The sequence below is a fragment of the Nerophis lumbriciformis genome, linkage group LG09, assembly GCF_033978685.3.
Source record: "Nerophis lumbriciformis linkage group LG09, RoL_Nlum_v2.1, whole genome shotgun sequence".
NCBI classification, from domain to species: Eukaryota; Metazoa; Chordata; class Actinopteri; order Syngnathiformes; family Syngnathidae; genus Nerophis; species Nerophis lumbriciformis.
In genome coordinates, this window is record NC_084556.2 from 35,892,909 (window position 1) to 35,916,508 (window position 23,600).

Below are 23,600 nucleotides of genomic sequence, written 5' to 3' on the forward strand. Positions count from 1 at the left end.
GTTTTTTTATTATGTATTATGGCCAGAATAGAAGACCTCCCATTGGCTTCGCTGTAAGCTGACTTGTATTTACGTTAATTTATTAAATGGTTGAATAAATAAAATAATAAAACAGCTAAGATAGGCTCCAGCACCTCCGCGACCCCGAACGGGACAAGTTGTAGAAAATGGATGGATGGATACTACAGTAGTATTTGCCACTAGATGCCACTGTTTGTTTCTCATGCTGTACAACATACATGATGGCTTCTAAAGGCTGTACTGTGGATGTCTTATTTTCTATAATTATGTCTACTATGTTCGATTAGATCATACTTGCCAACCTTGAGACCTCAGATTTCGGGAGGTGGGGGGCGTGGCGGGGCGTGGTTAAGAGGGGAGGAGTATATTGACAGCTAGAATTCACCAAGTCAAGTATTTCATATATATATATATATATATATATATATATATATATATATATACACATCCTGAAAATATGCAAACAAAACTGTGTTTAGATAATTGATACTTCAAACTTGCATAAATAAATCTTAAGGAATATAACATAACTTGGCTTTTGAGAGCTTCAAAATGTAATGAATAAAATGCTAAAGTTGTTGATAAACAAGCAATTATTTTAATAATTAAATATGGTCATTTTAAATGAATTATTATGATAATTTAAAATTAATTATTTCAAATATGTTTATTTGAATGTATAATTCTATGGCTGGATGTAATAAGGAGTCAGAAAAAATACAAATAAAAATACAATTAATTTTGATGTTTTTAGCAAAATATAGTAAAAATTTATTTATTTTTTTATTTTTTTTATTAATAAATATATTTATTTTTAGGTAAAATAAACATAATAATACAATTTATCCCTAGTCTGGATGATTTAGTTCTTGTCACCCTGTTGTCCTCCCGTCTTGAAAAAAGGCTGTCCTCACTCAGGTCCGCATGGAGCTGGGGGGGGGGGGGGCCTCCAGCTCCGGCTGAAAATCGGGAGATTTTCGGGAGAATATTTGTCCCGGGAGGTTTTCGGGTGAGGCGCTGCATTTCGGGAGTCTCCCGGAAAATTCGGGAGAGTTGGCAAGTATGGATTAGATTAGTGTGAAGGTAAATATGTGACTGTTATTTAATGTCTAGACGGCTCTCATGATGTTAAAATAAAAACCTATTTAGAAGGTAAACAGTTTTTATGCAGACCCGGAACCAAATAACCAACAAAGGATGAATTACTATATGTGTAATGAAATTGATGACCGATCCAAAAAATAAAAAAACAAAAAACGTCCTCATATCTCAACTGATTCAAAGCATTTCAACCTTAAGGGCAAAATTATATATTGACACGTTCCCAAAAAATCTACCACATTTTCGGTATTTCCACATTTTCCTTGACAACACTCCAATTGAGTATTGGCACTTTTTACAAGTTGAACATTTGCCAACACATTCAAACCATTACAACATGAAAACAATCCGCTCATTTTCCCAAAATTCCACATTTTCCCAGAAATTCCACATTGCACTTGTTCCCCATTGAAAATAATCAGCACCACCTGCGACCCTGAACGGGACAAGCGGTAGAAAATGGATGGATGGATGGATGGATTTCTTTCCTCCTACTCATTTTCTTAAGTTAAAGTACAAATGATTGTCACACACACACTAGGTGTGACGAAATTATCCTCTACATTTGACCCATCATACTTGATCACCCCCTGGGAGGTGAGGGGAGCAGTGAGCAGCAGCGGTGGCCACACCCAGGAATATTTTTGGTGATTTAACCCCCAATTCCAACCCTTGATGCTGAGTGCCAAGCAGGGAGGTAATGGGTCCCATTTTTATAGTCTTTGGTATGACTCGGCCGGGGTTTGAACTCACGACCTACCGATCTCAGGGCGGACACTCTAACCACTAGGCCACTGAGCATTCTTGACACATCTATAACATTCCAGTATTAAAACAGTCAGGCTACCAATTTCCTTGCGTTCAAAAAATGTCCACTTTGCCCATAATTGCACGTTTACTTGTTCAGTATCAACTCTTCGGCATTCATGTGCAATTTCTACACAAATTGCATTCTAATAAAATAGTATAAAATAAAATAAAATAAAATAAAATAAAACAAGACAAGACAAGGTACTATTAATTAAATTAAAGTCAAATAAAACAAATAAAATTAAACAAAGTAAAGTATAATAAAATATAATAAAATAAAGTAGAATGAAATAAAGGCCCAATCTATGATATCCTTCTGAGAGCCCCTGGAGATGACAGTCTCTCAAGAAAATATGTGAAGTAGCCATCAGTAAATGATATAATCAAAGAACAACCTAATCTATTAGATGGCAACTTCAGACCCTGAAAATGTAAAACTATTTTTTTTTTAAATAGAGGGGGGCTTTAAAATACACATTAACATCATGGGGTCCAGCATACAGTATTACTGCAAAACTGTATTAGTAATACTGTACATTATAGTGTTTTTATTCTATCTAGTCGTACCTGCACATGACATCGCTACACAGGAAATGTACTCTCTTGACTTCTCCTCTCACTTTCCTCATCCTGACATTACCATCACAAAAGACCGGACCTATTCAGTGCTGTTCTCAAGAGAATCCGAACGTCCTTGTGTATTGTTCCGTCTCATTGACAAGGTGAAGAGGGCAAAGGGAATCCAAAGAGGAGGCGAAGGCGAATGTGACTGACTTACCATTGAAGCCGGTGAAGTTTCCCCAGTCAAGTAGGGAGCTGTTGAAGGACGGCAGGGAGGTGTTGAAGAACACATCCGTGCTGTTGCCTGGGTTCTGGACGGTGTCGGTGAACAGGTTCATCTGCAGCAAGGTCTTGAGTAGATAGCGCAACATCTTGTCGCGACCCACCTGGAGCACCAAAGTGTACTTTTTGAAATTGCTGGTTGATGTCTTTTTATCCCAAAACAAATACAAATTGGATGAATAAAGTAAAAAAAAAAAAAAAGAGTTTAGTAAATTAAATGCATTCAGATGTTAGCTCCAGTGATGGAGTCCAGTTCCTTCCAATAGCATCAGATTGTTCCTTCCTTCTTCTTTTGTTCTGGGATGGCATAACTTCACACAGTGTCTGCCATGACAGAGATACACCTCTAACCGGTGTAAAAGAATCCAGTGATGTGCGGAGGACCCTGCTCTCCTCTTGCCAAGCCCTCCCTCTGACTCCTCCCGTGCATCCCCATCCCTCTCCTCCCCTCCTCTCTCTTGCGCTCGATCATGGGGGATCCCGGGGATCAGGGACGGCGGGAGAGTGAGAGCAGGTGCCTTGGGCAATGAATGTTTAAGTATTATATTAGGAATCGTCCCAGGAGACTCTGAATCAGGGTGAAATAGACTTATTGCCGCTGTCAATACTGTACAACACACCAACTCCTTGCATGCGTACATATGAGGACGGTTATCTGTGATATTGTTCCGGGCTTTTTGGAGTATTGGATAAAAGGTAGCCTGATGTGTTTAGTAGGGATGGATACCGATTTACATTGAACACAGGCGTCAAACTAAAGGCCCGGGGGCCAGATCTGGCCCGTGACATCATTTTATCTGGCCCGCAAACACCTGGAAATAATATGTCAATAAAGTACTTAATATTTTTTCACGAAATGTAATGGATTTTTTAAATTTTTTAACTTTAATAGTATCCAATATTGCAACATATATTACAGTATATTATCATACTTTCCAAAAAATGTTTGTCTGAATAAAAATAAATACTTAAATATCTGCTTGATTTATGATTTTACAGCAAACTACTCATTAAATTAATAAAAATTACAATATATTTAACGGTGTTCTTTACAGCATATTACTGTAAATTGAAAAAAAAAAAAAAACAAGTTTGCGTTGAAATTCTGTTGACTGAGCTGCCATATTTTTACTGTAAAATCTTGTTTTTAACGGTGTTTTACTGTAAATGGAAAGATGGTACATTTGTTTTTATAGTAGAAAAACTGGCAGCTGTGTTGCCAGAATAAAAAAAATAAAACTTGTACCGTTTTTCCATTTAATGTTTTAAAAACCAATGTAAATTTAACACAAAAATTCCGTAGCCCCCCACACCCCAAAAAAACATTTATCATTTACCGTAAAATGTTGTAAAAAATAAATAAAAACTATCTTTTACAGTAAAATTTTGTAAATGTTTTTACTGTTTTTTACAGTTTTTACTGTAAAATCGACAGACAGTCTACTTAAAACAATTTATATAATTAAAAATAAAATCCAGAGGCAAATTCATACATTATTTGCTGCTACAAGCGGCCCTCTGATGGGAGCCATAACTGCGTTGTGGCCCTCAATGAAAACGAGTTTGACATCCCTGAATGAAATGGTACCATATTTCGATACCTTTGTTGCACGTAACATCACATCTGGTTGCGGACTAAAGCAACGGGCGGGCAAACAGGCGTATTTGTAGCAGACTACCTCTCGGTAATATTGCAATTTTCCATGCCAACAAAGCTAAAATACCTGATAGAAAGCACTCAAAAGTATGGTTCTAAAAAGGTGCTAGCTCGATGCTAATTTACATTGTAGATACTATATACATGCTACTGATTAGCATTAGTGATTTTACATGGCAATTTAAAAAAAAACTCAAAATTTTGTAATCAAAACTACAACTAAGATGCATTTTAAAATCAAGCAGCTGGTGTGTAATAAGTACAATAATTACAGTATAAACACTTTGGACAAGACTGACATTCAACGTACTGGCAAAAACTACTTCCTGACTACGGCAACACAACCTATGGGACAAACTGACATGAATGCATACTTAAGTAAGAAAACAAGCTATAACAACTGGACAGCACAGTTATTATTTTCAGCTCACTATTAAATGTTGACTAAAACATGAGATTTAACAAATTAACATTTATTAACACATGAACAGTACAAAAGTACAGAAAATTGGTACCATTGAGTACCGGTATCGATTCTCAGATTGAATGTGAAAGGTACCCATCCTATAGTGCTGAACATTTTAATATTGAAGTGGTTTGAATTGATTAGGAAATGTAAAAGTGTGGAATTTCGGGAAAATTGTGAAATTTCTAGGATGCGGAAAAATTTGTTGCAAATGTCTTAGATGGGTCGAATGTTTCCATGCTAAATTGGTTTGAATCAGTTCAGAAATGTGAGAAAGCATGACGAAATGTGGAAAAAACGGGGGGGCCGAATAACATTTGTTTGAACTTGGGGTGTTCCCTACGACTTTTTCACTTCCGATACGGTACTAATTTTGCCTTGAGTATTGACTGATATCGATATTGAACCGATACCATTTCAGCAATATATCAGAATCATGGTTGAAACAGCCATCTCCAGAAGCCCTTGAAGCCATGCCAGGCTACAATGTCTATAGAGAGGTAGGGTGATAATAAAAGGAGAGTGTTACTTTATATAAAGAACCACTTTTAATTTTGACTTGAAATCACTCTTTTTAATGAAATGTAATCATCTCTATGTCTTTATTAACAGCCTTCGGCCAAAGTAGATTTCTATGATCAGTTAAAACTCTTGTTGAACTCATACAGTATGATTTGAATGAAGAAATTATAATTGTTGGCAATTTCAACATAAATTGGAACGATACAAAGAACAGAAATGATCTTAAAATCATGGACGCACAAAATTGTATTCAAATAATGGAAAAGCCAACCAGGGTAGCTAACACTAACAAACAAGGATAGATCTCGTATTTACAAATAATATAATTTGGCGATGAAATAAAAAGGATTGACTGCAATACGATCTATCCTCCAATAAAAGAGAGGCAAATTGCAGGCTGTTCTTGAATAAAATCTCAGAAACAAAATCTTCTTTCTCTAAAAGAGGTCATCAAAGGGCAAAAACAAATGTTCTTTCCCATGGTTACTACAAACCGCAAGACAGCGATAAAGACTAGAGACTTGCTGCTCAGAGTTTGAAGTCTGGACTGGCTGTTGACAGACAGAGATGTACCCATGCACATACAGTAATACGGTTACATAACTGTAGAGAAGGGCCACAGCAAACTCTTTTATCAGTATTATTGAAGGGGCCAAAGGAAATGGCAGGTATGTTTGGCAAATTTTAAATACGTGACTAGGCAAACACAATGAACAAGAATATGTTGCTCTAGAACTAAAGGTAACTAACATCTTGGTAAAGGACCCAATGATATTGGCCAATGCTTTCAATAAATATTTTTTAGACCCAGAAGTATTAACCAAACTGTTTTCCCCCTCTAATGCTTAGCCCAACCCAGATATGGTTACTCAGCCTGTCTTTGAACGGGAGCAGATAACTGAGGGAGAAATTAAAAAGATTATCTCTGCATTAAAATATTCTAAAGCAATGGTTCTCAAACTTTTTCATCACCCCAGAAAACACTTAACTCTCCAAGTACCACCATAATGACCAATATTAAAATGCAGTATCGCAGTAGGCCTAACATTTCATTAGAAACAAAGCAGAGGTTTTATTTAACAAGTAGGTTTAATATTTTTTGCTACTGTAATATTATACTAAGTTTGAACAGTAATACTGTGTTTGAAAATTAAATTAAGTGATTCTTAAGCATGCCCCTAGATGTAGCCCGCGTGCCATACCACAGTTTGACAATCAATGCTCCAAAGCCAAGGATGTGCCTAACTTATACACAGACTTCTTAAAAACACATTCTGATAAAAGCAATTAAATTGTTAGTAAAACCAATGACTGGCTTCAAAGGAAGTACCGTCATCCTTGAAGATATCTACGGTGGCACCCCTTTTTAAATATGGTAACAAGTCGTCGGCATCCAATTTGACACCAATCAGCATCCTTCCTATTATATCTAAGGTTTCTAAAAAGTGGGTCTCGAAACTTTTGATTGAAAAACATAGACAAAGGTTTTACCTCACTCCATCCTATGCATTTTGGGGTCGGCCCCCATTACACCGCATAGTCTGCTAGCTGTGTGTTTTTAGAAAATATTAAATGTGTGCATCAGGTCCTTCTGACAAAATTAAGGCATTTTACTTCTCTGATGACACAATACAGTGCTTCCAATCATATTTAACAAATAGAAAACAATGTGTCATGATAAATGGTGTCGATTCCCCATAGCTTAAACAAAATCAGTCGGTGTGCCTCAAGGATCAATCTTTGGGCCTTAACTTTTTTCACTGTATATTAATGAACTACCTAATGCCGTCCTTTTCATTTGTTGTAATGATACTAAAAGAGATGTCATCTAAACTCACAAGTGCAATTCATGATATGTATGCCTTGCTGAATAACACATGCCAACACAAAAACAGTGTGCATGATGTTCAGCTAGTGATGACTAGACAATAAAAAGTTTAATTTGTTTTCAGGCGGGGAGCAACTTGAACTAGTTTCTCATTTTAAACATGTTAGCGTTATTCTGGACTCAAATTGATCCTCTGAGAAACACATTGAAAAGTCAGGAACACAGTTAATTAATGCATTTTAAAGAAATCCGGTCCTTTTTAAACAGCTGATGCAGCAAAAAGATATATTCACTGTACAGTCTTCTCTCATACTGAATATTACTTTACAAACTGGGCATTTGTAGGCATCAAAGTTGAAAAACCCATTGAACATCCATATGGTTGAGCCATATAAAATATGACAGAAAACCCTCTTCTTACCATCACTGTAATGCTTTAGAGAAATGTAAGTTTTTAAACTATGAAAACCTGAAAGTATCATAGGTGCTATTCTCTTTCATAAATGTATAAAGTATATGGACAAAGTCCCACCATTGTTAAGGAACATATCCATTAAAAAAGAGCTACAGCACTTGGAACCATGTCAGGAACTAGAGGTGATTGTGAAGTGAATCACGAATGAACAACCTTTGGACTAAATATTCTTTCTGGAAAAAGGCGGACATATTTGGAACAGCCATCCACTCCCAATCAGGAAGAGCAGCTCACTTTTAAGATAAAACTTAAATCATGGTGACAGACAAACCTAACACGCAAACATTTTAACCAATTTCAAAACGGCTGCTATTTGCTTGTGTTCTTGTCTATATCTAGAGGGGATGTAACTGTATCAAAATCTCACGGTACGATATCTTGGTATATTTCTAAAAACAAAAAAAAGGCCATAGTGTGTATAATAAAGTGGCAGGAATGTTTAGGGTAAACAATTAAAGTAGTATTTAAACACAAACATAATGCTAAAATGTTCTAATCACACTACAAGCGTGTATTTTTAAGTGCAAATGGTTGTGCAGGAACATCCACTGTTTCAAGAAATATTAAACAAGAGTTACAGTTAAGTGTTTTTAAAGTGACAATGTAAACATCCAGTGTAAAACAATAATGTTCACTTTAGTGTCTTTCAACTTTTACTTTATAAGAAGCAGTGTCCTCCACAGTGGACATGTTTATATCAGTCTGGGATATGCAGTTTCTCAGAAAAGTAAACTAAAAGTTTAACTTCTAATAATGTAAATACCTCACAATCTGATGTTTGGCTTCGTCGGATTCAAATATCTTTTCTGGGTGGCGCTTTATGAGGTGGCGACTTGTCCAGGATGTACGCTGCCTTCTGCCCCTTCAGCCCCCGCCACATTGAGAGAGACAAGCGTTGGAAATGGATGGATGGATTGAGGATTCATCAAAAAGTTTTTCAGGTTACTCCTATATATTAGTTTTTTTTGATGATATCCGTCCGTTCCCTGCGACCTGGCCGGCTGGCTGTTTTCGAAATTGGCGCTCTTTGCTTTGCAGAACGCAGACTTTCTTACCTCAGCTGAACAGGTGATTTTTTTTGCCAGGGTTTATTTGCATGTTTTTTTTAGCAACATAACTCAAAAAATTCTGGACAGATTTTGATGACATTTCCAAAAACAGCAATTCTTCTCATTTACTACAAACACACTTCGCTTCCTGCTTACAAAGTTCCACGCCCCCATCTTGCCGGTCCTGCGCCGCGCAGAGGATTCTGGGAGATGTAGTTTATTTTCAGACTCGGCCAACGCTAAAGCGCCAGAAAAAAACTACATCAAGTTTTTGTTTGATATCGTCACGCGTCACCGCAATATTGTGTAAACTTTGTAACCAAAATACATGGGTATTTACAAAGTTCAGGAGCTTATTCCCAGACCAAGCCATCAATCCACTGTGCCTACATTTAACCAACCACGGAAGACATCATGCAATATAAACCAATCAGAAACAACGTAAGGCGGGTCTTGGCGTCTCTCTTTCGCGCACCTCAGCTGTACGTTGTTTCTGATTGCTTTAAATTGCGTGCAAGGTGTCTTCCGTGGTTGGTTAAATGTAGGCGCACCTCAGATACACACACGCCCTTCTGAATGCGCGTGCACAAGTTGTATTACACGCTCACGAATCTGGGTGCGCTCGCTTGTATCTTATACGGCAGAAGTGTCCGCAAAACTCAGCGTAAGTAGACAACCTATCAAGGGTTCTTTCTGATTAGGGACAGACAGACAACTTAAAACAAACATACGCGGATCTAAAACACACACTCGGATTGTCACACAAATTAGTACATACGCACACAAATTGGATTGCACGTGCACATATTGAGATACACTTGTCCATAATAATTTTGCTACAATAAAACTTCCTTAGACTGCTTGTATCAGAGAGTTTAAATGCAAGCCGATGTAGTCCGATACTTATTTTTTAGCCGATATCGGACCGATACACCATCTAATCGGGGCGCCCCCAGTTTGAATACTGATGCACACTATTAATGTGAACAGTTTGGATACAAAGTGGTTTAAGAACTTGTAAATTTGAAATTGATATTATGTATCACCCTTCTACATACAGTTTTTATTTTTTTTATTTTAACATGCTTAGTTTTACTTGAATTTATACATGGCCAAATGTATCAGCTAAAATCAGCTTGCATCGTAACGTGTTCCAGCTATTATGCTTGTGTGTGCTTGTGCATATTGATGGAAGCGAGCTCCAGCTCCAACACTCACACCAACAAATCATCATTGACATGCATGTGCAATCCAGGCAGTATGGTCGCATGTGGTGACTGGACACCCCGCTGACAGCCTCACTGGTAACGACACCCCTGCCATCAGGACCCCTTTCCACTTCCGTCTCTGGGACAAAGGGAGCCTTAAAGTTGCTGTGACGACCCCCATCGCACAGCCTCTTCCTGGGGTGTTTTCTGGCCCTCATTTCAGAGTCTTCAATTCATGAGACGTCTTTGCTATGTTTATCCACACATATGGCAAGAATGGGCCAACAATATGAATTTGATGAGGAAGGGAGGCAGATTTGTTTTAATAGAGGATCTATTACCCTGGAGACTCCTATACAGTAGACTAATACACTAATGCAATACTTCCACATAACCCAAAGAACGTCAGCTAAAAGCTAAACCAAACCAATTTTAAGAACCAAAATGTATCAGAGCTTTCAAACCAAAAGCCAGTAAATGAGCAGATTTGGAAAACAAGCAAACAGCTGTATGTCACAAATAATTTCATAAAACACTAATTACACAAAAATTGACTGCAAGATTTTTGAAAAAATAAATATACTGTATATACACATATATACGTGCATATACACATATATACATCCATCCATCCATCCATTTTCTACCGCTTATTCCGTTCGGGGTCGCGGGGGGCGCTGGAGCCTATCTCAGCTACAATCGGGCGGAAGGCGGGTTACACCCTGGACAAGTCACTACCTCATCGCAGGGCCAACACAGATAGACAGACAACATTCACACACTAGGGCCAATTTAGTGTTGCCAATCAACCTATCCCTAGGTGCATGTCTTTGGAGGTGGGAGGAAGCCGAAGTACCCGGAGGGAACCCACGCAGTCACGGAGAGAACATGCAAACTCCACACAGAAAGATCCCGAGCCCGGGATTGAACCCAGGACTACTCAGGACCTTCGTATTGTGAGGCAGACGCACTAACCCCTTCAGCACCGTGCTGCCCACATATATACATACATACATACATACATACATACATACATACATATATATATATATATATATATAGATATATATATATATATATATATATATATACATATATATATATCTATATATATATGTATGTGTGGGGAAAAAATCACAAGACTATTTCATCTCTACAGGCCTGTTTCATGAGGGGGGTTCCCTCAATCATCAGGAGATTCTCCTGATGATTGAGGGAACCCCCCCTCATGAAACAGGCCTGTAGAGATGAAATAGTCTTGTGATTTTTTTTCCCACACATACATATATTGCGCTCTACTACGGTATCGAGCACTATTTTTTGGATAACCTTATTAAGACATATACATATATATATATATATATATATATATATATATATATATATATATATAGTCACGTCAAGGTCGCATTTTACTGCGTGGTCGTTCTCCCAGGATGCAGACGGAAAACTCCGAAGTCAAGGTACAGGTAAGAAAAAGATTTAATGTCCATAAATCATGCGGGGTACAAACAAAAGAGCATTGGCGTGCCAATAGCACGGGAAGCTAACGGAATAGCAAACAAGAAACGCTTTGCATATGACAAAGCTTAGCTCAGGAATCCAAATGGTAACCGACGTAAACTGTTGCATGATTGCAAATAAGCGTAATAAGTGTAAAAAACAACGTGAATAAGTAGCTCTCTGATTAGTGCCCGGCAGCAGGTGAGCGTGCCGAACAATAATCAGAGGCAGGTGAAACTAATCAGCACCCATGGTAACCAAAACACAAACCCAGGGGTGCTGAAAACAGAACTGAGGTAGTGGAACGAATAGAACAAAACTAAACTAAACATGATCCGGGCAACGGATCCTGACATACATACATATACATCGGTTGCATTGGAGTTTGTTCTGAAGTGAAATTGTCCGCCTCTCATCACTCATATTATATATATATATATATGAATAAAGAGAGGCGGTTGCATTGGAGTTTGTTCTCATCACTCATACATATATATATATATATATATATATATATATATATATATATATATATATATATATATGATGAGAGGCGGCCAATTTCACTTCAGAACAAACTCCAATGCAACCGATGGATAAAACTAAAGGTAATTTGTTGGCATTGTTGCCACAAACTTTCTTATCATCAGCGCACAACAAGTTTAAAATAGCATCTAAAAGCAAAGCACATACAGGGTTTCCGCGGGGCATCAAAAAGCATTAAATTCGATGTCCAGACACAATAAAAATGTTTATACAACTGTAGGACTGCGCTGATAGTATTAAGTCAATCAATCAACCGGTAAATGAAAATGAACTCAGTAACTTTGTCGTCGTCGATAAATTGCTGCTTCTGTCTGGGTTTCTTTTTTTTCTTCGGCTGCAGCTTTCAAACTGCATACAAGAGGTCTTGTAAGGTTTGAAAGCTTGAAAAGCGCTGCCTTCATACGGCAAATGAAACGGTTTTGGGGTCACAAACTTTACCATTCATTGGTGACTGTAGGCGTGTAGTCCTTATAACCCTGAAACCTTGTCATGTTCATGAGGAAGCTGAGCTTGTGTTTTACACGACTTCTCTCAGCCGTCTGCAGTAGTTGAAGTTAAAAAGTACCACTGATAGTCACACACACACTAGGTGTGGTGAAATTACCCTCTGCATTTTACACATCTCCTTGTTTCACCCCCTGTGAGGTGAGGTGAGCAGTGAGCAGCAGCGGTGGCCGCGCTCGGGAATCATTTCGGTGATTTAACCCAATTCCAACCCTTGATGCTGAGTGCCAAGCAGGGAGGTATTGGGTCCCATTTTTATAGTCTTTGGTATGACTCTGGCGGGGTTTTAACTCACAACCTACCGATCTCAGGGCGGACACTCTAACCACAAGGTCACCGAGCAGGTAGTGCAGTTCAACACACATGAGCGTTATATGCAGCCAACTTAGCAGGTGATGGTGACGCACGTCACGTGACCTACGATGGCCTAAAAACGGACAACCAAGGCACATCTCACAATAAACAACTCTTTAGTCTCTGACATTCCACAGTAAATGAATCAGAGTTCCTTCAGCTGTCAGACACTTATTACATAACTTGCTATCTAGTAGACCCATGTTAAAAATTGAGAGGGTGTAAAATACAATCCATTCAAGATGTTTAACTGACTCGACTTATTTTTAATACATCTAAAGGATGCAAATATTACATGATGTGCTTTTTTCTTTTTTAAAAGAAGGGTAAATGCAGATCTAAATACTGCACTATGTAAAATTGTTTATGGGTGTGTTTACTATCTGTACCTTGTCTGCTGTATTATTGCAAATACTTTCAAAATGTGCTCTCAATTCTTGCCATACTGTTACCAAGTTTTAAGCAAATTAATGCCTTGCAGTTAAGTAAAACGTTTAAAAATGTGTGTTGATTACATTTTGACAACAAAATTGCGTTTGTGTATATTTTTATATACTTTCAAATAAGCTCTGCTTTATACTCCTTTTTTAAGGTGTGATTGCTTATTGTGACATCATTTTTTTAACATGATCCAAATAAAACCGTATTGTAAAGTAAATGAATCGAACTATAACCGAGGTAAGTACCGAACTCTGACAGTTATGGTTATAGTTGGTGTTAGTTTATTTTGAACATGGCACATCACATATTTCCAGTTTCTCATTACAGCGTGTCCGAAAAAGAGTAGGAAGAAGCAGAGCTAATGGTGACAATGGTGATGAACATGGCAGCCCTAGTAGTAAAAATTGAGAAGAAATGCTTGGGTTCTACACATTGTACATTTTTCCTGGATCGGACATAAATATTTGATTGAAAATGGCTTAAAATATCTAAAACGGCATATTTAATGAGGAAACTACCATTCCAAAGCCTTAACAACTTAGTGAAGTTGACGCAGAGAAATAAAACTCATTCTTTATTCATGAAATCATTTTGTTTCACTCAGACTGTGTCCTTTCTTTAAATTAATAGCAAAGCTTATTTTCCGCTCACACTAAGAAAAAAAAAAGCAGACGTGTGGGTGTGCACCACTGATGAGCATTATCTTCAAGGATAACTCAACCTCTCGTTCTGCAAAAACATGACATGGGAATGTATCCTGAAGCAATGTCAAATGAAATTAATCCCCGCATTGCAGCAGCTTAATTTTGTATAGCGGTTTCTTCTCCTATCGGCATAAAGGCAGTGTGTGTCTCCTGTTCCTGAGATACGTTTAAAAGGTGTCAACTCACACTTGGCCATTCATACCTTCACACTGAACATTTAGACATATACCCGTTTGCTTGTAAACCACTATATTACTGCAATTGTCCTGATTATATGGATTATTTCTGGTTGTTATGATTATTTGTATTGTGCAAGGACCAATTGCGTTTATTGAATAATAAATAATTTTTCACGCAAAACAAACATACTCGTGGGTGCTGAGGGTTTGGATTTTTGAACTACAGTTTAAGTACAGCGGTACCACTAAATCTATCATTCCGTAAAATCAAGTGCCCAAACAAAGAATTCCACACGTTGTTGTCTCAGGCTATGTCTACACTATTATTTAGCCTAAGCCCCGTTTCAGCCACACTAAATCAGCGTTTAAGGTTCCCCTTCTTGGACAAATTTTTACACGGATAAGTGCGCCGTGTATTTTTTAAATCTCTGGCTCTTTGCTTTGTATGGACTAATTGATGGTTTACAAAGTGAGTTCGGAGAGGAAGTGACGCCAGAAAGATCGCGCTCCACACCGGGAAGTGACGTCAGAAAGAACGCGCCACAGCCAGCTTCATAATAAAGTGGTTTCGTAACTCGGAGCCATACTTGCCAACCCTCCCGGATTTTCCGGGAGACTCCCAAAATTCAGCGCCTCTCCCGAAAACCTCCCGGAAGAAATTTTCTCCCGGAATTCAGCCGGAGCTGGAGGCCACGCCCCCTCCAGCTCCATGCGGACCTGAGTCCAGTGTGCGCACACAAGGAGAAGAAGCAGAAGAACGAGACCGTAGTCGAAGAGCGCAGGGGAGACACTTCTCCAGGGCCGATGTATGCTCGGGGCAACACCCTTCACCTTACCCGGCAGTGGGTCTCCACAGCGGACGACTTTAGGGTGAATGATGAGTCCAGCGATTAGTTGCAAATCTTGCTTTATTGATTGCTTGCACACAGCCAATCCAACACAAAACCAACTAGTCTCTCCCCGCACTCACGCTACCCCGCTCCCTCTCTTCTCTCGCCCACACACTCACTGACGTCACTCACCTCACATGCTGTCACCTATTAAAGGGCCACACACACACACATACTCTATTCTCATAACACACAGTACAGTTAGTAGAACAACTGTGTTTTCATTACTGTGTATTTGATAGGTGCCATTGCCCCGGAATTGTATTGCATTGTACTTTCAAGTACAACAATGAGTAGATGAATGTTATGTGTGTGTATATGTGTAAATAAATGAACACTGCAATTCAAGTATTTCTTTTATTTATATATATAATAAAATAAATATATATATATATATATATATATATATATAGCTAGAATATATATATATATATATATATATATATATATATATATATATATATATATAAATAAAATACTCGAGTTGGTGAAATCTAACTGTAAATATACTCCTCCCCTCGTAACCACGCCCCCCGCCCCAACCACGCCCCCGCCCCACCCCCCACCTCCCGAAATCGGAGGTCTCAAGGTTGGCAAGTATGCTCGGAGCTAACCACTGAAAATATGGAGGCGAGTCATCCAGACATGCCCGTGTTTCTCCTTCTTCTACATGTACAGACGCCTGTGGATATCACACATGAATACCTTAAGAGAAAGCGATTGCAACTATTTGGGATACAACACTTCTCAGACAGCAAGAGAACTTTCCAATGTCCAGGTCAGCTGTGATTCTACTTACCGAAAAACTTTGTCCATTTGTCGAAGGAGAGTCAACAAGAATGCGGGCTACCGTGGATGTGATAAAAAAGGTAGCGCTTGCTTTGTATTACCTGGCTGTCGAGGGAAGACTACGGAAAACGGCGAATGCTTTAGGACTGGCAAAGCAGACTGTATCAGTTATTGTTCGCCATGTATGTCACAGACTCAACGTCTAGGTCCAGAGTATATAAAGTCACCAAAAAGGAATGGACAATGAAGGTGAAGACAAAAGAGTGAGGAGTGTCCTGACCAGATATCTAAATCCCTAGATTGATTGTTGTCAAATGTTCTTTGTCACTTTGTGTACTTTTGTGTCCAATGAAGATTTGATTAATTTATGATGGCTCAGATGTGATTCACTACAATAGGGCCCCACAGAACGCTGGATTCCAGTTACCGGTAATTGAAATACCACAACACTGGATATTGTTCAGATAAGTAAAATTTAAGAACTTGCACACAAAGCAACACTGGAGATGACTATGACGTACGCATTTTCCGCGCATGCGTATTAGGTCACGTTGCGCCGGCTACAGGAGGGGGCAGGGGGTCTTAAACGACCATTGTGTTTGTGTGTGGACAAGGATAAGGTTAGGTGGGATTTACCCTGGATAACCTTAGGCCCCGTTTGTACCAGGGTAAATCACACGTAACCTTATCCGTGTCCATACACAACAATTCCACCGTTTAAGACCCCCTCCCCCCCTCCGGCACAACGCGATCCAATATGCATGTGCGGAAAATGCACAAATCATAGTCACCTCCAGTGTTGCTTTGTGTGCAAGTTCTTAAATTTAACTTATCTGAACAATATCCAGTGTGGTATTTCAATTAAGTGGAATCCAGTGTGCTGTGGGGCCCTATTGTAGTGAAGCACCTGAGCCATCATAAATTAATCAAATCTTTATTAGACCCATAAACAATGTGATAAAGAACATTTTACATCAATCAAACTAGGGATCTAGAATCACAGCTGACCTGGACATTGGAAAGTTCTCTTGCCGTCTGAGAAGTGTTGTATCCCAAATAGCTGCAATCGCTTTCTCTTAAGGTATTCATGTGTGATTTCCACAAGCGTCTGTACATGTAGAAGAAGGAGAAACACGGGCATGTCTGGATGACTCGCCTCCATATTTCCAGTGGTTAGCTCCGATTTACGAAACCGCTTTATTATGAACTGGCGTGTTCATCAACTGGCGTGTTCTTTCTGACGTCACTTCCTGTGTGGAGCGCGGTCTTTCTGGCATCACTTCCTCTCCGAACTCACTTTGTAAACGATCAATGAGTCCATACAATGATAAGTGCCGGAGATTCAAGAATTACACGGCACACTTAGCTGTGTAAAAATTTGTCCGAGGAGGGAGACCTTAAACGCTGGTTTAGTGTGGCTGAAACGGGGCTTAGGCTATATAATTATTTGTTTAAGGGGTTAAACAATTTAGTGTAGACATGGCCTTAGTGTAATTGGGGCCTCTGTCTCTTTACTGTTTTAAATTGAGTACAACTGCAAAATAAGCCACCAATAAATAAGCAAGTAGGGATGGGTACTGTTCACATTTGAACCGAATTTCAGTACTTTTGTGTTATGGCATGATTGGGTTTCCATTTATTTTGTCTTAACATATTATAACACCCACACGTTCCTGTGTTAAAAAAAATGATAATCTTATTTCTTATATTCATTATTAATACCGAGCTGATGTTAATTGTCGTGTCCAGTTATTATCTTCTTTTCTTACAGTTCTGAGTCTAATTTGCAAGAGTAAAATAGTATACTTTGCATACAGTTTACATTCCAAGACGTAAGATGGCCATAGCACATTTTAAAAAGTAGAGCCTTACTGTATTTTCAACAACGTTCTATCAGGCATGCTACCCTTGTTAGCATCTTGAATGATTACATTACCTAGAGACAGTCTGGCTGAGTGCTGCTAGAGTGCTTGTTTCCCCATCATGTGCTTGGACCGGTATCCAGTCTGCAACCGGACATGACGTGCAAAGGTGTCAAAATATGGTATCGTTTGATTATACCTGAATCAGTACGATTACTGTCGGTGGAATTTGCTCAGCATTTGTAAAAGTACTGATTTCGGTACCCAACCCTATTTGCATGTGCCAAAGCTTTGATAAGGAAGGTGAGAAGTGGACCCCGACTTAAACAAGTTGAAAAACTTATTCGGGTGTTACCATTTAGTGGTCAATTGTACGGAATATGTACTTCACTGTGCAACCTACTAATAAAAGCTCAATCAATCAATCAGAAACACTATTGAATTCAAGAAAAAAAAAAAGGTACAAAGATGGCATACAAAGATTGCAACACATGGTTCCAGTCCGCTTATTGCCATCTTTGCCAACAAATAAAAGTAAAAATGATTTTTAAAATGTAATTCATTCATCACTCATATGTATTTTACATTGTTTTCTGCATGTAAAACTCTAATTATTGTCTATAAAATGTGTCCCTGTTAATAGTTTTGAATGTCTGGAACGGACTAATTGGATTTACATGATTTCTTATAGGAAATATACGGTTTTCTTACAATTTGGTCTTTTTGGGACGGATTACTAACGACAACTGAAGTACCACTGTCAGGGGCGTCGTGCCAGATTCAACATCGCTGCCCCATACACACTTGATATGTTTACATTCACTCAAGTGAATGCATGGACTTGGTTGAAACCTTTTTAAAAACACATGTATAAACTTTAATTAGGTTTTTGACTTTAAAAATGGGATTAACATATCTAGATAAACCCCTCCTTAATAATTTGGAATTTAAATAATCATATAACTTGCCATTATTCAATTACATATGATTATAAATCTGTGAAGGTTCACTTTATTTACTTCAGAGTGTAAAGTAGAAATGATCTGATTCACACGGGATTATCATCAGTAGATAAAAACTAGTGACACCTCTGTTTTTAACTTCAATTGAGGGTCCTTGAATGCACCACAATTATGTGCCATGAGATGAAACTACTGTTACTACTGATACTGTAACTTTCTCCTATGGTGCCACGTACAGTATATATTTATTATGTTTTTATCTTTCTTCTATCACTTCATCCTTGTTCCAAAATTCTTGTGCTGTGTGTGAATGCTTAAAGGTGAGCTTTGATGATGTTATGACGTCTGTGTTGGTCGAGCCAGGTGGAACTTAGACTTAGACTTAGACAAACTTTAATGATCCACAAGGGAAATTGTTCAACACAGTAGCTCAGTTACAATGATAACCAACTATTTAGCATTTTTGAGAGGGGGTGTAGTTAGTTAGACATTCTCAATTTGATTCAAGCAAGCTTATTATTAAACTGTCATGGTAATATCAGTTTTACATTAACTTTTAGAATGTCTTTTTTTAATAACTTAAATATTTATCTGTAATTCTACCATGAAATGAGGACACCATAATTTAAAGTTGCGAGGAGCAGCGAGATGATGCCAAGGAGAAGTCAGAGCTTGAAAACCCTAATTTGCCATTAAAGGGTTCTTTTTAAGAACTCTTGGCCTTTCACTGTAAAATACATAAACGGACAAAGACAGGTGGCTAGGATGAAAGTGGCCTGGTATACTTCCTCCAATCCCGCCAAAGGTACCAAAGTGTACTGAACTTGAACGTGTTCTCATACCAGTGAGATGCGCCCAAGCCAGATAAGATACTGTGAATACACCCTGTAGTTTAGAGGATGTATGTTTAAATACTCAACAACCAGCCTTGATTGCCAGCACCTGAGCTGAGACGGGTCCCGGAGAGGACCCAGTGTGCCACAAGGCACCACAAGGTGCCACAGTGGAACATCTGTGACCAGGTCTGCTTGTGTGCACTTCTGGGTCCTCGCTGCTGCAGTTTGCCCCTTGGGAACATCAACACAGAGGCAAACTGGATCCAAACTCCACACTCCCAGCTGGACTAAACACAGGCAAGCTGCCAGATTCCGCATCCCAACTGTGCAGTTAGCGAGGACACACCCCCGTCAGTCTTTTGACACTCTCTTTTGGACAGGGGGTGGTCATGATTAGGGTGCTTTTTGGCAATAAATATGTGATGCTGACCTGGACCGCCAAATGCTTGGCAGGCTCCATCATAAGGGCTGGGTGTCTGCCACCACCCATATGCCAATGTGCTATAATTGCTGTCTTATACAGCCAGAAGGACAGCCATCCTGAGCAAAATGGCCATTGTCTCCCTCTAGGGGCACTGTGTCAACTAAAGCCCCTTACAATAGTCCACCCCCATCTTAGTTCAAAGCACTCTATTAATATTGTTATTGCTCAAGGCATTTACAGTACTGTTGAATTGGTCCTGTGGCACAGCTCACACCTTGTGCTGTATTAAAATGAATTCAAATCAACTTGCCTTCAGCAAGAAAATTTAACCTTTCGATAAATATTGTACAAAAAGAATACAATAGAATGTACTACAAACAACTATATTAGTTTGTTTAATGAAGCAATTTGATAATAATGTAGAGAATGTGACGATCTCTCACTTCATTTCTGTTTGTGCTTCTTTGTTTTGTATTTACTTCCTATCAGTGCTCTTATTTTGTTTCCATTTCCTGCTTGTCCAGCTGAGCGCTGTGTTTTTCCCCCTCACCTGGTCCACACCTGCTGCCAATCAGCATGTTCCTATTTATGCCGGTCTCGCGCGCTCCTCAGGGCTCAAGGATTGATTTATGTTTGAACTGTTACATGCAAGACTGCTTTCTCTCTGTTTATCCATTTAAAATCCTCTTACCTGATCTTTGTCCTCCTGGTTCCTGCATCTTGGGGTCACAACAACTGCAGCCATGCGAGTGCGTGACATAATCCTCGAGCCCTGAGGAGCGCGCGAGACCGGCATAAATAGGAACATGCTGATTGGCGGCAGGTGTGGACCGGCTGCCAATCAACAGCAGGTGAGGGGAAAAAAACACAGCGCCCAGCTGGACAAGCAGGAAATGGAAACAAAATAAGAGCACTGATAGGAAGTAAATACAAAACAAAGAAGCACAAACAGAAATGAAGTGACAGATTGTCACAGATAATTTACCTTAGAGAGTGGACTTCCATAGTAACTCCTTCCAGCTGCTTCTCCATCAAAAAAATATTTATTTCTTTAATTCAATGAATATCATTCACGTCTTCTTTTAAGCACTGTACTTCACACTCGCTTTCTTCCTTCCCATGTTGGGAACAACTGGGCTGCGTTTATCTCTAGCAAAAAGCTAACGCTAAGGAGTAAGACCGGATGTTTGGTCAAATCTTACGGGGTCCAATGTGACATTCGCTCCGCCATCTCGTGGTGGGGAGGCTCGTGACTCAATTTTTTGCTCCTAACCGAAAGCATAACAATTGGCAGAGAGACAGCTTGTATATCGGAAAAACACATAAGCTAAATTTGTATCCAGAGATACCAAAGCAAAATCCTAACAGACACTCACTTACGTCACATGACGACAAGGGAGTCAGAGACAGAGGGACGCTTCAAGCTGACCACTCAAAAAAATAAACAATTGTAACATAGTTGAAAATATCAGAGGAATTCTCTCCCACAGATTAGAGTTTTCCTTTAGTGATGAAGATGATGTCCAGGAAACCCACAAAAATGCGAGTCCATATCTATATTTAGACAAATGTATGTGTTTGGAGAAAACACAGCCCAAAACCTTAGTTTTTAGGTGTTTACTCTATCAACCAAAATAATCACTGCTCTTTTCATCGAAGATGTCCAACACAAATTTAGGAACACACATTAAAGTGAGTTTAATTCATGACAAAATTTACTGCACATAACCATTACCAGCTGTTCCCAAACAACACACAAGTCATTGTTTTTTTTTTGTTGTCAAGGTAGAGATAGATGCTGTTTTTTTTTACTGTAGGCAGAGCAAATGAATAACATTCTAGGGGTGGGCCAAAGTAAAGGCAAACTAAGTAAATACTGTGGTGTGTGGGGATCCCTAAAGGTAGCTGTAGGGTTTCCCCAGCTAAATGACTGATAGTTAATAATATTGGTCTCTTATGGGGTCCATTTGTGGGGCGGTATAGCTCGGTTGGTAGAGTGGCCGTGCCAGCAACTTGAGGGTTGCAGGTTCGATCCCCGCTTCCGCCATCCTAGTCACGGCCGTTGTGTCCTTGGGCAAGACACTTTACCCACCTGCTCCCAGTGCCACCCACACTGGTTTAAATGTAACTTAGATATTGGGTTTTACTATGTAAAGCGCTTTGAGTCACTAGAGAAAAGCGCTATATATGTTACGCCTTCGAGGCATTGTGATGCCGGAGGTCGTCTTTTCAAGATGCAGAGGGATGTCAGGAAGCGGCTTGCAGGTGAGAATAAATGATTTATTCTGATTGCAGAACAAAATGCTGCGCGGTGCACCACGGCACGGAAAACAAGAGGGTAGCAAAGATGCTAATATCAAAAATGTAAACTATGAGCGAAACTAGGAGCGTAACTTGTTGCGTAGGAGCAAACAAAACCAACAGACCGAATGAGGCCAGCACGTAAACTAAATAGCCCTCTGATTAGTGCCCGGGCAACAGGTGCGCGTCCGGGACACTAACCAGAGGCAGGTGACAATAATCTGCCGTCATGGCAACAGAAACAAACTCAAGAGGTGCAGAAAACACAAGTGACTTGAAAACAAAAACAAAAATATGATCCGGGCAGCGGATCATAACAGTACCCCCCCCTTAAGGGACAGATTCCAGATGTCCCCTGGCAAAACTAAACCCCCCCCGACTATAACAAAGTTCAAGAGTCAAGGGAGGGTGGAGGGAGGATTTGGCGGAGGGTCGCCAGGCCACGTGTCCCCGAATCCACCGGGGACGAGTCAGGTGGCGGCGGCGAATGGAACGCCGCTGCCGGAGGCGAGGCGGGCGACCACGGAAAGGCCACATTCGTGGCTGCCGAGAAGGTGGGCGTGAGTGGCGCCAGAAGTTCAGCAGCCGGAGAGTTCTGAGACTACGTCTCGGGTGTCGCTGCTGTTTGCGCCACTGGCGTCCATACACAAACCTCCGAGAGCGCCGCTTGCGCAGCCAGACCACTCGAGGTCGCTGAGACGACGATGAGGGCGAGAGAGCAGACGTCGCCGTGGAAGCAGGAGGAGTCGTCGTCGCCGTGGAAACAGGAAGCGTCGTCGTCGCCGTGGAAACAGGAAGCGTCGTCGTCGCCGTGGAAACAGGAAGCGTCGTCGTCGCCGTGGAAGCAGGAAGCGTCGTCGCCGTGGAAGCAGGAAGCGTCGTCGCCGTGGAAACAGGAAGCGTTGTCGTCGCCGTGGAAACAGGAAGCGTCGTCGTCGCCGTGGAAACAGGAAGCGTCGTCGTCGCCGTGGAAACAGGAAGCGTCGTCGTCGCCGTGGAAACAGGAAGCGTCGTCGTCGCCGTGGAAACAGGAATCGTCGTCGCCGTGGAAACAGGAAGCGTCGTCGCCGTGGAAACAGGAAGCGTCGTCGCCGTGGAAACAGGAAGCGTCGTCGCTGTCGGCGTGGGCGGAGCAGGCGGCTCGTCTGTCGGCGTGGGCGGAGTCAGAGGCGGAGTCAGAGGCGGAGCAGGCGGCTCGTCTGTCGGCGTGGGCGGAGCCAGAGGCGGAGCAGGCGGCTCGTCTGCCGGCGTGGGCGGAGCAGGCGTCCGGGCTGTCGACGTGGGCGGAGCAGGCGTCTGGGCTGTCGACGTGGGCGGAGCAGGCG